This window comes from Belonocnema kinseyi, chromosome 5, assembly GCF_010883055.1.
Source record: "Belonocnema kinseyi isolate 2016_QV_RU_SX_M_011 chromosome 5, B_treatae_v1, whole genome shotgun sequence".
Lineage (NCBI taxonomy): Eukaryota > Metazoa > Arthropoda > Insecta > Hymenoptera > Cynipidae > Belonocnema > Belonocnema kinseyi.
In genome coordinates this window covers 92,044,598-92,058,204 of record NC_046661.1, presented here as the reverse complement: position 1 = coordinate 92,058,204, position 13,607 = coordinate 92,044,598, and positions in this window count along the sequence as shown.

Sequence of the window (13,607 nt, the reverse complement as noted above, 5' to 3'; positions counted from 1 at the left end):
AAGGCTTAAGGATGAATTAAATAGAATTTTTTATAAATCCATCGACTTGAGTAAAATTAAGTACATTTATAAGAATTAAAAAAAAGTATTATAAAGTAATAAGAATTTAAGGCGAATACCAAATAAATTGCAAAAAATATTTAAAACTTTTTTTAAATATTTGAAAGCTTACGAAATGCTTCACTTAATATTTCAAAATTCTCTAAACTCTATATATTTTTCCACATTTTACAATATAAGAGCATAATTAATGCAAGTTAAGAAACATAATTATTAAAAAATTAATTATCTATTATAAATATGTATCTTCTCTTAGCTATCGTAAGTGGCGGATTTTTCTAAAATTTTGAAAAAATAATAAATATTAATATTTATTTATATAAAAATTCACTGTCTTATATTGTTTACTCATTATTTGTTTATAAACAAAAGGCAAAGAAAATTAAAAATATCAGAAAAACAATATCTTTTAAGAAATTATCTAAGAGAGGATAATTATAAATACTAATAATTTGCTTGAACAATTATTTTAGTTAAATTTTATTAATTTTAACCGTGCTCTGAATAAGTAAAAAGTTGACAAAAAGTGGGTAATTAAAAAAACCTGCTACTTTATAGCATTCTTTTGAGGTAATATTGTTATAGAAGATAATTAATTGTTTAAATAATTATTTCTGTTGAATTGAATTGATTAATTAATGAAAACATAATAAATTGTTTAAATAATCATTTTGGTTAAATTTGATTAATTATTACCTTTTTCTAAGTAAAAAATAGACCAAAATTTGAAAATTTAAAAAAACTACAACTTGCTAGCATTATTAAAAAAGAATGTAATTGAAAATAATAATTGCATTGCTTAAACAATCATGTTTCTTAACTTTAAATTCTTATTTCAAAAATATTTCAAAAAAGATTTATCTAATTTCCCAAAGATTTCTCAACAATTTTAAAGATTTCGCAAACATTTTTGATAGATTTAACTTCCCAGAGATTTCAAATATTTCGGAAATATTTCAACGATTTCCCCAAAGTTGAAATTAAAAAAAATTTTAAATATGTATGGCATAAATTTTGGATAGATTAGATTCCACAAACATTTCAAAAAGATTTTAATGATTTCAGAAAGATTAAAAAATTTTTGGAGATATTTTAGGTACATGATTTTGGAAAGATTTCACAAACAATTCAAATATTTCAAATATTTAGCACAAATTTTGCATATATTTATAAAATTTCACAAAGATTTCAAGGATTTCACAAAGATTAAAAAATTTCACGAATATTTTGCAAAATTTTCGGATGCTTAAAGATTTTTAATATTTCGCAAAGATTGCAAATATTTCAAAGAGATTTTAATGATTTCACATAGCTTTCAGAAATTTGGTAAAAATTAAAAAAAAATGGTAGAGCTTTCCGGTACATTTCCAAGATTACAAGAAATGTTGAATAAACCCCGAAATATTTTATCACAATTTTGAAGGTTTGGGAAAAAATTCAAAATATTCAATTACTTCAGAACATTTTTAGATAGATTTCATAAAGTGTGCATAGATTTCAATGGTTTTGCAATGATTTCACAAATATTTCAATAATTTTACAAATATTATCAGACATTTCTAAAATATTTGGAATATTTTGCTGAGATTTCCGAATCATTTTAATGATTTCCACAAGACTGAAAAAAATGTTGGAAATATTTTAGGTAGATCTCAAAGATTCCCCAAAGATTTAATTAATTTTTCAAACATTTTGAAGATTTCGCAAAGATTTCTGAAAATAAATATTTTAATGATTTGCTTAAGATTTGACAAAGAATTCGGATAAATTAAAAAGAATTAAATGATTTCAACAAGATTCAAAATATTTTGCAAAGATTTTACCAAATATTTAGCACAGGTTTCGGATATATTTATAAGATTTCACAGAGATTTCACAAAGATTTAAATGCCTTCACAAAGATTTCAAAAATTTTGGAAAAATTTCAGGCAGATTTCATAAATTCTACATAAATTGAAATAATTTTCTAAAGATTTGGAGAAGATTTCGGAAAGATTAGAAAAATTCACAAATTTTTAAATTATTTCACAGAGACTTCGGAAGGATTTAAAAGACTGCAAACATTTTTAAATGATTTCCCAAAGATTTCAATAATTTCACAAATATTGTCAAACATTTTTTAAATATCCCAAATATTTTTTTAAAGATTTCTAAAGATTTCAAAAAAAATTCGGTAACTTCCTCCAGATTTTACGAAGATTTCAAAGAATTCAGATAGGTTTCAAAGAGTGCACAAAGATTTCAATAATTTAACAAATATTTCATTAAGATTTTAAAGATTTTTGAAGGATTTCGGATAGGACCTAACAATTTTCAAAATGTCTTAAGTTATTTCAATCATTTTACAAATATTACCAAATGTTTCAAAAATACTTCGAAGAATTTGAAAATATTTTTAAAAATATCAGAAAGATTTAACAAATATCTCGCAAAGATTTTGGATAAATTAAAAAGATTTCATAAATTCTTAAATGATTTCAAGAATTTCATAAATAATACGAAATATTTCAAAAATATTTCCAAAATATTTCCAAAGGTATCAGAAAAATTTCACAAAGATTTCAGTGCTTTTCTAAATATTTTAAAGATTTCAAATATTTCGCAAAGATTTCGGATACATTTAGAAGATTTTAAAAAGATTTCAATTCTTTCATAAAAGTTTCAGATATATTTCAAAGAGTGTACAAAATTTTTTATAAATTTATAATAAATTCACAAAAATTTTTATGATTTACAAATATCATTAAATATTTCGAAAATATTTTCATGATATATATTTATATGATATCAATGTTTATATTAACAGGAAAATACACTTTATTTTCTAAACATAAATTCCAGTTTTCTAAGCTAAAATTACTTTCAAACTATTAAAAATAAACTAAATTCACATCTGTTAATCGCAGGCTTCACAATCTGTCACATTTTGTCTTCTTTATTACTTTTCTTATTTTTAAATTAATTGCGTGCTAAATTAATAGAACTAAATAAGAAAATTCAATTATTTTTCAGTGACACTCCATTATTTTTTTGGAACTATTTTAGTTAAAAATTCAAATGTTTAGTAAAAATTCCACTGCTTTTGAAAAATTCTTCTTTATTACTTGAAAATTCAACAGTTTGGTAGAATTTTGTTTACGTTCTTGAACAACAAATCTTTTTTGTATAAATATCCGTCTGATCTTGATAAAAAACTTCAATTTCTTTTTGTTAAAAATTTATCTTTTTGGATGACCAACAATTTTTTATTTAAACTTAAAATATTTTTTGGTTGAAAAATCAACAACTATAGTTTTCGTTAAAAATGCATCTTTTTGGTTGAAAACTCAATAACTTAATTAAAAGTTAAACTACTTTCTTAAAAATTAATTTTTTTGGTTGAAGACGCACCATTTTAGTTGCAAATTTATAAATATAGGTTTTTTATTTGAAAATTTTAATATTTCAATGAAATATTTATAATAAAAGTTAAAAATATGTGCTTGGTTGAAGTTTTATCTGCTTTGTTGCAGATTCAACTATTTGGTTGATAATTATCATTTTTATGACAAATTAATTAATATCTAATTTTTCTGTGAAATTTATTAATTTTTATGACCGTATAAATATAAATTGTCTAAGATTATCGAGAAAATCTAAAAAGAATTTTAAAGATTTCATGTATGTCAAATAAAAGTTTCAACAACAAAATTAATTTTCAAACAAATATTTGAATTTACAACCAAAAAATAGCAATTTCCAATGAACAAAGTAATTCATAATTAATATTTTAAACAAAGAAGATTTTAACTTTTAATCAAAACATGTTTAAAATTGCCAAAAAGATGAATTTCCAACAAAATAATTGAAATTAAAAAATGATTAATTCTATTTTTTCTGAAAGATACCAATTTTCCAAAAAATAGTTAAATATCTTGACCTAAAAATATGAATTTGTAACAAAAAAGTCAATTTTAAACCAAATCCTTAAATTTTGTCACAAATAGATAAATTTTCTACCAAACAGAGTAATTTTTGAAATTTATCGAAAGCCTTAAAATATATGATAAATTTCAAGAGGAATTTTAAGAACAATTTTATATTCTCTTAATTTATTTAAACAAATTCTTAAAGCTTTTAAATTTTTGTTTGAAATCTTAAAAAATCTACATTTTGATTTAGATTTTATGGAATCTTTTAAAATTTTTCTAAATATCTTAAAAATTATTTGAATTTTTTCTACAATTGTTTCATAATTTTATAAAATCAAATTTTGTTTGAAATGTATACAAATCTTTTGGAATATTTTCTTAAAATTAAGTTTTCGAAATTAAAAATAATTTTTAATTTTCTAAAATATTTTAAGAAAATTTTCTTATTATCTTTAAACCTTTCAAAATCCTTAAAGAGTTTCATAATTTTATTTCGAAATCTTCAAAAATCTACATTATGTTTTAATCTTTCTAATTATTTCTAATTTTGAATCATGTTTTGAATTCTTTCAAAACTGCAAAATATTGAAAATTATTCAAATTTTTGCCTACCCTTTTTTACTGCAAACTTTAAAAAATAAAAACAACTACAGTTTGTTAAAAATTCTTTAGTTTTTTATATATTTTTTAAAATGTCTATTAAAATGATTCAAATTATTCCTAAAATTATTTTAAATTCTTATAAACTAAAAATGTATTATTCTTATTTGATAATATTGGGAATCTTTTGAAATGTTACTTTTTTTAATGTTCTCTTTAAATTATTAAAAAAAAACAATAAAAATCTTCCCAGGAACCTTAAGAAATTTTGTTTACTATCTTGATACCTTTCAAAGTCCTTAAAAAGTTTCAGAATTTTATTCGCAATCTTGAAAAATATACATTGTCTTCTATTTTTTAAAAATTTTTAACTATTTTTGAAATTTTTTTTTAATTTGTCAATATTTTTGTTTAATTATTGAAATTAGGCTAAAAATGGTTGAAAAATCTTTTTAAATTTTCTTAAAGTCTTCAAGATTTTTTTTTGAAATATTTAGAATTTATTTATAATATGATTTTTCGAAATAAAAAATCATTTGAAATTCTCTTAAGAATCTTTAAAAAAGTTTTTTTGTTTTTAAAAATGTTTAAAATTAAATTAAATCTTCTTTTATCTCAAAATCTTTACAAATCTACATTATGTTAAAAAATCTTAATCTTATCAAGATTGACATTCCTTAGAAAGTTTTCAAAACTTCTAGAACCTGTAAATAAGTTTTAACAGGGATCAAAATTTTTATGAAATTGGATTACATTTTTTTAAATTTAATAATTTTCAACTTTTTTTTCATATTATCTCAATAAAATTACTTATTTGATCATTTTTTTTACAAAATTGATGCAAAATTTGTGCTTAAAAAATAAAAAAGTAGGGTCGAATACGAAAATTGCATTATTTCACAACAAACACTTTTAGAAACAGAAATTAAGTTTTAAGTTAATTTAATTTGTATAAAAATGATTTTATTTAGAGACGACTGAAAAATTCCAAAAAAAAAACTTCTCGCAATTATCAAATTGCCGAAATCATAAAATTCCTGAGTTGGAAAACTCTCAAATAATAAAATTCCCGAGAGTTTATAATTTCACCGAATTTGAAAATTCCTGAAGAATAAAATTCTTGACAAAACATTGCCGAATTATAAAATAGCCGAACTAGAAAATTCTAAATTTAATAGATTGACAAAAATCGTTTTCAAAAATTTTATGTATCAAAAATAAGACAATGAAATATTTTTTTCAAAGAATTTTGTGAATGTTTAAAGGTTTTTAAAACCATTTTTCGAATTTAAAATAACAATAGATGCAGGAAATATTTTTCTGAATGTAAAATTTTGTCGGGAAATGGTCATGGTATTTTTTTTAATCATAGAAATGATCTCAGAAATAGAATTATTAATTTAAACAAAAAATTGAAAAAGAAACTTAGAAGTGAATCCTGCAAAGTTTGTTTGGAAAATGTTATTTGATTCGCCGAAAATTTAGGGAGAAATTTTTATTTGGTTCGAGGCGCACGTTATTTTAAAATTATTTTTCAATACAATTTTTGTACAATTATTTATACTTTAAAGTTAAGTAAAAATTTAAAAAAATTGAAAAAAAAATTCATTCGTAAAAATATTTTTTTATTTAATCTCTAATTAATAAATAATATTTATCAAAACAGGACGTTTTTAAATAGTTTTAAGTTGGGAATTTTATAGTTCATATATTTTATAATTCAGTAGATTTCTGTCATTAATTTTATTTCTCGGCAATTTTCAATCGCCCCTTTAAAGGTAGCTTTGATAAAAATATTACTTGAATGAAAAATAAAAATAATCTGAATAAGCTTATATTCGGAAGCATACCAATTTTTATAAAATAATGCTAATAATATATTATGAAATCATATAATTAAGAAACAAAAATATTAAAATGTCAAGTTTTCGTATTGAAATTAAAAAAAAGTATATATATTATAGGTAAAGTTTGGTATTTAGGAATTATCTTCCTATCTTTAGAACGGCCAAGCCAAATCCTTTTGTCTAAATCTCCAAAGGATTAGATCAGTAGGAAAAAGTTTTCTATACATTCCGGAAGGTCTGCCATAATCCGGTACAGAATTCTTAAGATTTTTAGGAAAAAATTCGAAAAATGGTTTCTGAACCTCGAGAAAAAATTAGAGGGTTATTCCGTTTTAGAACCACATAGTGTACGGACCGCTTCGAGTTCTGGGAATTTACAAACTTTAATTTTGTGTTTAATAATAATAATTTTGTTTACAGTGGCTTCAAAAAGTGTTTGTTATCTGTCGAGTGTGTAGAAAATTTATGAATGGTATTAATTACTAATTATTAGTAATACTACTGGTACGTGCACTCATGTTATTAAAAAATAAGTGACACCATTTTTAAAAATTAAAGTCACTATGGCTTTGTCACTTACATTGATAATTTAAAATTTGATAATTTAATCACATATTACTTTCCTTTTGGCCTCAGTCAATTAAATCTCTGTTTTAATTTGTAAATGATAATTGAAAAAATTGAATTTGAAATTGAAGGAATTACAAAATTGTAGAAAAAATTTAAATAATTTTAAAAGATATCTAGTAGTTTAAAAAAAATGTAGACAAAAATTAAAAATTTGAAAATGTACATATTAAAATCTATTTTTTATCTCAAAAAGTTGATTTAAAAATAATATTTTAAAAGGTTTTGTAACATTACACAAAATATTCAAAGTTTTGAAAGGATACAAAAATAATTTTAAACTTAAAATGAATTATTTTAAAGAATTTTGAACGATTTAAAAAGAATACACTTTTTTTTAGATTCCTGGGAAGATTTTTAAGAATTTTTTTGTTTCCTATAAAATTGATATTAGGACTATGTTTAAAAAGATTTAAAACTTTCTAAGAGATATCCAAAATTGTCTAAAAGAATCTGAAAGATTTACAGGGAATCTTTTTTTTTAATTTTGCAGAATTTTTTCAAACATTTAGAAGTTCGGATCATATTAAAGTGTTTTTAGAAGGTTTTAGAAAATTTCAAGAATTATTTAAAATTTGATTTTAAAACATTAGAAACGATTTCAAAATGAAAACAAAAGTCGATTTTTGAAGATTTGTTATTCCAAGCGATTTTCGAAATTGTCCAAAAGAATGTTGAAGATTTTCAGCAAACTTTTTCTAATTTTGCAAAATTTTTTCAACATCTTAGGAGAAATTCAAACCGTTTTAAAATATATTTAGAAGTTTTTATAAGCTTTGAAAAATGATGAAAAAATGTTAAAAAGTCCTGAAAATATTAAAAGTGATTCTTTATCTTAACAAATTAATTTAAAGGGTATATTAACCAAGATTTGAAACAAAAAATTCGAAACTTTAAAAATTTTTTGAAAGGTTTCAAGAGAATACAGAAACTTTCTTAAGATTTATCGAAAATTTTAAAATGATTTTATTATTTTAAGAAATTTTTTTTAACACACTATTTAAAAAACTTTTATAACATTTCCTAAAGATCTCAAAAATTTTGAAAAAGGAATGTGAAAGATTTTCAGAAAATTAAGTTAAATTTTTCAAAATTTTTTCAAACTTTTATGAAAGTTTCGAGTCATGTCAAATTATATATAAAAGTTGAAAAAAATAAAACCTTACAATTTGAAAACATTTCATAAAACTTAATATAAAATGTAGATTTTTCAAGATTTTGGAATACAGTTTTAAAGTTTTTTCAAGATTTTTAAAAGTTTTAAGACATTAAAGAATTGTTTCAGACGCCTGAGAATATTAAAAGTGATTATTTATGAAGGAATAATTCGAGTTATTTTATTGGATATTGAAGAATTTTCGAAGTTTAAAAAAAAATTTAAAATATTTTAAAAGTTTGAAAACTTTATGAACTATTTTTAAATTTTTTCAAGCTTCATTGTGTCATAAATATCTTTCAAATTCAAATTTTGTCTAAAGTTTGGAAAATTTTTGTAGAAAAAATTCTTAAAAATGTTTCGGGTACTGCTCTCATGTATCTGAAATATTCGAAAATCTTTTTGTTTTTTACCAAAAACATAGGAAAGTTAGATTTATATAAATTTAAAGCAAATAAAGGGAGAAAATTAATTTTTTAGGATAACTCAAATCTTTTTGACTTCAAATTGACAATATTTTCAGTTTAATTATTGACTATTGCATTTTTCATTAAGAAGTGATCTTTTTGGTTAAAAATTCAACCACTTTGTTATAAATGTACTTTTTAAACTTAAAAGTATTTCAACAAATTAAAAGAAAATGTAGTTTTTTAAAGGTTTCGAACAATGAAATACAAATTTTTTTTGAAAGGTTATAAGAGATTAACCAAATTTTCTTCAGATTTCTGAGATTTTTCCAAATAAAAAAAGAAATGTTGTTAATAAAACATTTAAATAGATTTCAAAACATTCCAAAAGTTTAAAAAAATTGTAACAAAAGAATCTGAAATGCTTTAGGCAGAAATATTTAAAAAAAGGTGGTAAAATTCCAATAATTAAAAAAAAATGTTTAGACGTCTTTGGAAAATTTCAAAAATAATTAGAAATGTTTAAAAATTTGAAATAAATTCAAACAAAATACAGATTTTTTCATTTTGAAATAAAATGAGAATATTGAAAGTGATTTTTTATTTTGAAAGATTAATTTGAAATTTAAAATATATTAGGGATTTTTAGAAGTTTGAAAGTGATTGAAAATATTTTCAAATTTCGAAATATTTATTTACTACAAATGATTTAACCCTCCATTTATTATTTCGTTAATTTTTTTTCGTTTTTTGACTGAAAAATCTTTCTTGTTTAAAAATTCAACTGCTTATGTGAAAAATAACTTTCTTGTTGAAATACCTAAAATCTTCATAAAAGTTTGCTAATTTTTTCAAGAATCTTAAGAAAATAATATTTAAATAAAATTGAAAGCAAATGAACTCACAAAATATTTATTCAAGAATGTTGTGATGTTTTAAGATAATAAATAAAATTCTTAAAATTCCTGGGAGACTTTAAAATAATTTTTTATTTTAAAAAATTAAACTTAGGAGAATATTTCAAAAGATTAAAAAAAATTGTAAAAGATTGCCCAAATTGTCGAAAAAGACTATGAAGATTTTAAGGCAATTTTAGGAATAATTCGAGCTAGTTTAAAAGATATTTAGGAATTTTGGATGTTTTTATGAGAATCAAAATATATTTGAAAACTTCTAAAGATTTCCGAAAATTAATAAAATATTTTTTATGTTTTCCAAACGTCAGAGTACTGAATAGATTTCTAGCGACCTAGAATTTTCCTTTAGTTTTGCATAATTCTGTAAAATAAAAAAAAAAATCTGCGAAATTTTCTAGATTTTTTTTCGACATATCTGAAATCTTTAAAAATAGTTTTGAATTTTCCCTAGAAACCCAGAAAAAACTTATTTATATAATTATAAAGCAAATAAACACAGAAACTAAACAAATGAATTTATAAGAAATTTTTATTTTGTATGAACAATTATTTTTCCTTTAAAATTATAATTGGTCTAAAATGTTTGATCTTTGTGATGGCATTTTTTTCTTTTTGGTTGAGGTTTCAATTTTTTTTGAAAATTTAACTGTCTAAATTAATTTAACGATGACATAAGACATGAATAATGAAGTAAACTATTTATTATATAATTTGAAGGTTTTAAATTTAACAAGTTTCTCTGTTTGTGTAAGGTTTTCTTATCTTTTTCTTGATAAACGTAATTTTAGATTCATTAAAAAAATGTAATTTATATTAGTTTATATTATGTAACTTAAAAAATGTAATAAATATCGAATGAATTTAAAAAAAAGAGGATTACGGAAATTTATATGATTGTATTTTATTATTTCTAGCAAGATGATTAATATACAATCAGGATATTATAAAAAATAATATAAAACAATCTCATAAATTCATTTTGGATTCACTATTGATCAGTTTTATTATTTTTGTTAAATATTGATATAAATATGATAAAAAATAATTGATTATATTTATCTCTCATTCAGAATTAACCATTGCTGCCAGATCTAATCACACGAAGAAAATTTTGCAAAATAATAATCACCCAGAAATGATTTTTTGTCGCAAAAACAGCTTTTATTTCTGTTACTTTTCGGCACTTATTCTCATTTTGACTATGTTTGTCACATTCACCTTAGGCACTGGTAAGTCATAAATTTCTTTACTTAACATTAATTAAACAATTAAAAATTTTGTTTGCCTAGATTTTCAGCAAAAAAATATGTGGTCAAATATTTTATTTAAAAAAATTTGTTTGCACTTTTTATATTTTGGACACTTGTCGAGACTTTAAAACACGAATTGGACTAGTCATATTTTACATTTTAATTCTATTTTTTCTGCAAGTCACAAAAAAAAGTTTTAAAATATATGTATTGAAAAAATAAATTGTAATTAAATATATTGCCATTTATATAAATCTGGGCTCTTCGTAAAGTTTTTCTTAGTGAACAGTAATAAATTATGACGAATAAAAAAACTTTTGTTTACTTAAAGATATATTAAAAACGTGCAAAAGAATTGTTTTTTTTTGCATTTTTTTTGTAACACACGCTTTTTTGGAAAAAGTTAAATACGTCATACCTGAAATTTAATCAGCTTGAATTAAAAAAATATGGTGCTATTTTTCTTTCATGAAAACCAATTCTTTTTCTTGAAAAACACGTTTTAAAATCGCAAATAAATGAAAAATCTTAAAATTGCAAAATCACGAAAAAATCTTTTCCCATAAAAGCAAAATTTTTGCATGATTCTTCGATTCAAGCAGAAAAAATTTCATGTTTGACATATTGTCTGAAAATTTTGAATTTCCTACATTTAAAAAAAAATTTGTCACGTAAAAGACTGCAAAAGCTTAACAAATAAAATGCCTGGTACAAGGAAATTTCCAAATTTAAACAATTAAAATATGATTGAATAATAAAAAAATTGTTAGTGGGATACTTTTTTATGAACTTATTGTGTATTTGGTTTATTAAAAAAAATAATATTTAGGAACTGTCCGGAATTTTTCGGACGTCTGAAAAATCTCGAAAAACATAATTCCCGATACACAAAAATTCCAGAGAAAGAAATAATTTTAAATATATTTCTGATATTACCGAATTTGAAATGTTTTTAAAAGTATAAAACTTGTTGTCAGTTTTTTTCTTCTAAAATTATACTGTTAATTAATAAAATAAATAAAAAGGGATACTATCATTTTAAAAAATTAGAAAAAATTACAGAAAAAAATTAAGAAATTTTAATTAGCATAAAATCCAAATTAAAAATCCTATTTAACGTTCAATAATCAAGTTGATTCAAACTGTTGAAAAAAACAACAATCCAACAACCAAATTTGGGTCAAAACGAAAAAACAAAAATGCTCCTTAGCCAACTGAAAAAAAATAAAATAAAATTTGTGACAAAAATAAAAAAAGAGGAAAGAAAATGAGAAGAAACCTAAGATACAGTATAACAATACCAGAACATTAAAAATAAAAAAAGTTACATTAAATAACATTACATTATTGGTAATGTTATTTTTATTTTTTTATTTTTATTTTCAATGTTCTTTTATTGTAATTTGATAATAATAAAAATGAAAAAGAAGGAAGCAGATTTAGTCGGCTGCCTCCTCATTTTCTTTTCTCTTTTATTTTTGTCAAAAAATTAAAAAAAAAAAATCAGATTGCAATAGGAGCATTTTTTGTTTCTTCGTTGTGGTCCAAATTTGGTCGTTAGATTCTTTTTTTTCAGGAGTTTCAATCAAATTTATAGAATGTAGGGAAATGCCGAAAAAATAATTACTGAAACAATTATTTCCCGAAAAGTAAAAATACTCAATAAGAAAAAAATCCTTTGAAAACTTTTATTCTGAAATTCGGAAACTTGAATCTCCATAATTTTTGTCAGGATAATATGCGATCTTATTCGTTAAATTTTTATTTTTTAAGAATTTGAAAATTCGGCAATGTACTATTTTTGGAAATTTGATTTTGGGAATACGAGATTTTGAGAATTTACTATTTTTGGAAATGCTATCATTTTGGGAGTTTAAAAATTCGGGTTTTAAAATCTCAAAAACTAACATTTTCGGTAGTTTTATTTTTTTTCGGGAATTTAAATTTTGCGATTTTTAATTTTCTGGAAAGTTTCTTTTTCGGCAATTACTTTTCAGCATTTTCCACATTCGGGAAAGTTTTGCCATCCTTATATAAAATACTTTAATTTTATACGAAAATTTTTTATTATTTATTTATAACTAAAGCATTTTTTGAATTGTTTAGATTCGGAATTTTTTGTTCTCGGGAATATTATTTTTCGAAAATTTTCAGTCGTCCCTAATTTTCCATTTTGAACATTTGGAATCGTCGGTAATTTTGGAATTTCGAGAATTGTATAGATTCGGGAATTTTATTTTTGTTGTTGTGACTTTCAGTTTTCTCGAAATCAGCCGATTTGAAATTCTGTTCTACTTTTTCGGAAGACAGTAGTCAAACCCATCCAAGTTTTTTCTCTGAGCTCAAACTATTCAATTAATGTTATCATATTTATTTCCATCATATTTTTATTAATTATCAATTTTTTTTGTATACAAATTACTTAGGATGGATTTTTGTAAAGCACTTGGAAATAGTGAGAAAACGCTATGCAATATTTTATTAAATGATGAGAGAATTGAACAAGTTGATAAGTTCGTATACCTTGGTAGCTTATTTACTAGAGACGGGACGATAGATGAGGAATTAGATAGACGAATAAATGAAAGTAAGAAGGTTATTAGTAGAGCAGGTCCCCTTATCAGAAGTAAAAATATATCAAATAAAGCTAAAATGGCAATACATAATTCTATATTTCTACCGACTGTACTATACGGTAGCGAGACATGGACTTACCAAGAAAAAGATAATAGTAAAATTAACGCAATTGAAATGAGATTCATGCGCATAATAAGCGGGAAATCCCTAATGGACAAAGTAAGTAACGAGATAATTCTAAAAGAATGTGGTGCA